The sequence below is a fragment of the Camelus bactrianus genome, chromosome 11, assembly GCF_048773025.1.
Source record: "Camelus bactrianus isolate YW-2024 breed Bactrian camel chromosome 11, ASM4877302v1, whole genome shotgun sequence".
Classification (NCBI taxonomy): domain Eukaryota; kingdom Metazoa; phylum Chordata; class Mammalia; order Artiodactyla; family Camelidae; genus Camelus; species Camelus bactrianus.
Window position 1 is genome coordinate 85,162,327 of NC_133549.1, and position 5,167 is coordinate 85,167,493.

A 5,167-nucleotide genomic window follows, 5' to 3' on the forward strand; every position below is an offset into this window, starting at 1 on the left:
GTAACATGTTATCACTTCTAAGAATAATCAGGAATTGTAAGTTCACAGACACATCAGGAACAGCGGGCGTCCCAGCACTGAAGGCGAGGGCAGGCAGCAGAGCCTGACTGATACTTACAGCACATTCCTTTGCTCTGGCTCTGGCTCTGTCGCAGGCAGGAGAGCTGGAGCTGGCTCTCCATCCAGAGGTGTTTCCCCAGTGGGTTCTGGAGCTGGTGCTGTAGCTCCAAGTAGGGAAACTCTCATCAATATGACTGCTTTCCCATGTGTCTCCAAAAGACAGGAAAGCTCTCACTGCCAATCAACAAACTCTCAGTCCAAGATTCCACCCCTAGGAAGTCTTCCCAGACTGCAGTCCAAGGGATGAGAGTTCTGAGCCTCCTTATTGCTCCTGGCCAGTTCCAGCCTCAAGAGGCTCTGCTCTGTGTGGGCCAGTGCCTTCCCCTCCCCACTCAGCCCATCACACACCCTGCATCCTGCTCACCATCACCCTCTGTGTCCTGAAGCTCCAGATGCTCCAGCTCCTCCAGCTCTGCCAGGAGAAAGTGGACCCAGTGCTTCAGATCTGAGCCAAGCATGCTCAGCTTTAAGTAAGTGAGCATAATCTTTAGGCAGGGAAATTATGTAAGCTGGTAGAAATCCTCTGGGTACTGGTGCAACCAGGTGCCCAGGATGGAGGTCACGGCCCTGGGGGTAGTCAGGGGGACACCAGAGTCAGAGACCTGGCCTTGCCTAACACAAGGTGCTCCCAGAGCAGCCCTGCAGGGACCTGCTCCAATTAGCATTCAGCTACTCTCTATGTAGAGGGCGGTTCTGCTCCACATCCCATCTCACCTGGCAGTCTAGCCAAATGGCGGGCCTCAACACAGAGAGGGGGCTGCTACAAGCCTTCTGAAGGGACAGCCCTTGGTCAGTGGTGTGACCACCTCTCTACCTCTTCAGGGACACCTGTTACACTGTTCTTTCCATCTCCTTGCTCCTCCCTACTGGATGGCACCTTTTTGAGGACAGGCAGGCTGTCTGCTCTGGGCACTGCCCTCTCGGGAACACAGGAGCTTCTCTATAAGTGTCTGACCTAGGAGGGAATAGACAGGCTTTGTCTGCCACTCAGGCTTCCCGTGGGCCTCCTCCCACCTCAGACTTTAGCTCCTGCATCTGCCTGCTGACTAATCCTCCAGGGACCCTGCCTGGGTCTCATACTGCCCCTGCCACTCACCTCCCATAGGGTGGGCTCAGTGGTCCCCTGAGGCTCACTGGGTCCCCTGAGCACCAGCTGGTCCTCACCATTGAGAATCCACCAGATGGTGAGCAGGATGCCTGCCTCTGCCCATCCACAGAGCCTACAGCTTCACACAGTATTTGGGGGAATCCTTCCCTCTTCAATCAAAGAGACTCACTGTTTCACCTGGTGCAGGAGTCCACTGTCCTCATCACTATAAGGGAGGACACATCCATATCTAGATGAAACAAGGAAGGCACCACATGGACTATCCTGGGAACACTACATTAAGGTGATGTCGAGTGTGACAGTGTGACTCCTGGGAGAGTGGAAGTCCTGGAAGGCAGGGCTGATTTCTGCTCCCCACATTAAATGATGGTTGACCCTAGAAAAGCACCTGTCCCTAGGGGCCCTTCCTGTATATTTGAGGAATGAATGAGCCCAACCCACACCATCATACAGATCTGAACTGGCCTGGGACTCCACTTCTCCCTCCCAGGGATCCCTGCTCACACTCTCCTAGGACCGAGACTGCTAATGGAATCACCTATCCCCTTTGAAATGGGAAAACACTTCCAACCAAGGCCAAAGTCCCAGTGACATAGGAGGTAGAGGCTTCCTCATGGGCAGGAGGACAATGACCAATTAGCCCAAAACAGCCCCTTCAACTGACCATTCCAGGGGCCAGGTCCCCAGAAAGCACTTTCCATGAAGGACCCACTCTGCTCCTACCCTCCTAGGGCATGATCCTCTGTTGACCCCGATGTGCAGAGGGGCAAACTGAGGCTCAGAGAGGTAGAGTGACAATGCCACACGTGACAGCTAGTAAGTGGCTGAGTCACCAGTGTCCTTGAGGACAGAGTACTGCCTTAGGAACAGAAGTTCCAGGACCTGCTGGGTGGCGGTGAAAGCTCTATAGTTGCAGAGGAATGTGCGAGTAGAAGGGGTTGCTGCCCAGGATTCAAGGTTCTCAGCATCACCAGTACAAGGGGTCGTGCGTGATGATTAAATGCATTAATGTCTCAGATCATTGTGTCAGCATCGCAGTGCCAGCACCTCCCTGCATGAACTACCTCATCTCTGTGACTGCTATCACAGCATCCCATTGTAGAGATTAGAACACAGAGGCTGATCCTGGAGTGGGAGGGATCAGAATTGTGAGGCCAACATGGACACGTGGGGATATAGGAGAAACAGGACAATCTGTAGAAAAATGCAGAAACACACTTGACTGAACATGAACTGAAATTCTGTCAAAGTCTTTTTCTGAGATTCTGACTCATATGTGGGCATTGACTTTGCATCTGGCCAAGGCAGGGCCTGGGCTGTGTGGACAGGTGGGAGAGATGGGGCATCAGTTTCCTTTGGCAGCAGGTCTCTAAGAGGGAGTCTAGGGGAGGAGCAGGGCAGCTCTGGGACCTGGGGCTTCCTGAGGGTGAAGTCTCATCACTCATACTCACCCTGAGCCCGTCCTGGACTGTGTTGTTTCCGTGGGGCACCTGCTGCTCCTGCAGGGAAATGGAGCAGGGGACTCCATGGACCAGGTCTTGTCCCATGTACTGTGTGGAGTCCTGCAAACACAATGCCCAGCCACCGGGCAGAAACCTCAGAGCCCCGTCTGGCTGTCTTGGCTGGCTTTCAGACCCACAATATATCTCCAGTCCAGACACACACACTCAACCCTCTGCACAAACCTTCATCAGGGACAAAAAAGCTGATGACCTGAGGGCCTTAGATTTCCATTGGCACAGATAAGAGCCCCCTCAGGAGTCCTGTTTCCCCACTGCCAACCCTGTCCTCAGGTGTGACCATGACAGGACCACCAGGTTACCACGTGTTCGATAACCCATTCCTGCCCAAAGGGGACACCTCCCCTCACGTCCCCCTACCCCAAGATGGAGATGAGGGAAAGCGGGCCTGCCCAGGGAGGGCTCCCAGAGGAGACTGGGCCAGAACTGGCCTGCTCCAGGGCACCTAGTGTTACCTTAGGTGACCTCCTCGTAACAGACCAGAGGCGTTGGGACTGAGGGTTCATCCAACGCCTACAGCCTCTCAGAAACCTCTCACTGCAGGGTTTCCTGGAAGAGAAGCCCCAGGAGTTCATGAAACAGAAAAAGAACATGTTTCTCTGTGAAATGTCTCCAGCCAAGTGAGCTGGCTCTGGGGCTATCACTAGAATGTGGGTGCCTGGTAACCACTTTCTATTTTTGTTGGGGTCGTTGTCAAGGAAGGACATCACTTCCTTTGGTCCACATCCTTGAACCCTCTCCTCAGACAACACCCCTACATACAACTCTCTTGGCTGCTGCCTTCTCATGCCCTTCTCCATGCAAACCCACATCTTCCACAGTTACAGCAGCCCTACCCTCTCCACAGCTCCCGGGGAGCTGTGAGGAGATGACCTGGCTTCTAGACTCAAGTCCTTGTTCTTACCTGTTCTCAGTCCTGGATTTATCCTGGTGTTTCTCCAGGATGGTCTCCCCTCCTGCACAGTAGGGATGATTCTAGCTCATACTTCTAGGGATGTCCTCAGGCACATGTGGGATAAGACCTGAAAAGTGTGGGAGTGGTGACACTTGTAGGTGATGCCTCCAACCCCGTTTTTCTTTTTTTTGGTCCTATTAGCACCCTCACATCTGTTCCTCTCCTGATCCCACCCCATAGTCCTTATTTAATATCACTGTCCATGTGTGTCTATGTGTGTGTGTGTGCTTGTGCACACGTGTAAGCCAGTGCTCAGTCTCTGTGTGGCCAACAGAAAACTGCCCTCACATGGGAGGGCTGGGCAAGAGCTTCCTGTGGTCTGAGGGTTTCTAATTTCCAACGCAAACCTGAGGAAAGTGGTTCAAGCCTTGGCCAGCAGGTCAGAGCACCATGACTCCAGGCCATAGAGGCATCAGGGGCCGGAGCTGGGATCACAGACTCACACAGTCAGTTCCTACTGTCCACACTCAGAACCACGGTGTTGGGGGCAGGGAGACTGTCCCCTTCATGGGCACACAGCCTGGCAGAGTAATGTTCTTTGGCTGGACACAGTGGTGCAGGGACAGATGGGCAGTTGAAGGGTTGTTGTCCCTAGAGAGATTTGACAGTCTCATTTGGTGCTGCCTCTGTGTTCCCGTCCTCACATGCCTCTCCCAAGTTCCAACCCCAGTATAAACAGTCACCTTCCCCAGGAACAAGAGGATTTTTATCCACTGGAGTAAGAAGACCCTCAGCCTCAGTGGGAATTCCCTGGGGATCAGTTTCTCCCAGTGATTTCATGAGGAACGTGTATCAGATTTGATCTAGTCTCGTAAGTGTCTCAGGTTCAGTTGGCCCCAAGCTGCCATCTGGAACTCTCTTCCCACCCCTCCCTGATCCTTACAGCAGCTCCATCTCCCCACCTGGTCAAACCAGAACCTGGGGCTCTGTCTGCTCCCTGTTTCTTCCTCACCCCACATGCATTCAGCTCTTCCCCTTTCCCTGGGTCCCAATTCCAAATACATTCACCTCTCTGTATCCCCCTCCCCCTCCTGTCCAGGCCGCCACTGACACTGTCCTGTATTCATGCTCTTTGCTTCCCTTTCTCACTCCCTCTGACCCAAAGGATTGATGTTTAAAACACAAATCTGTTACTGTCACTCTGCTAACACAAAGAAATCTCTCAGAGACACTTAGCGGAAAAGCCCCAACCCTAGCCAAGTCCTCAGGAGCGTCCCCAGGAGGTAGCACCTTCATCCTCTGGGTTTACACAGTGCTAAATGCTGTGATACCCAGACAGTGTAAACCGATCAAAATTTCATTTCTTTGCCACATAGGAGAAGTTTACAGGCAAGAAAAACTGCTCATGGAAATGGTGTGTCTATGAACAGGGTGATCTGATTCATTAGGGGTTGTGTCTAGCTGGACATATGATTCTGGAGAAGGAGTTATCTGCCAGGTGAGCAAGGGCTCCAGGCAGATGCA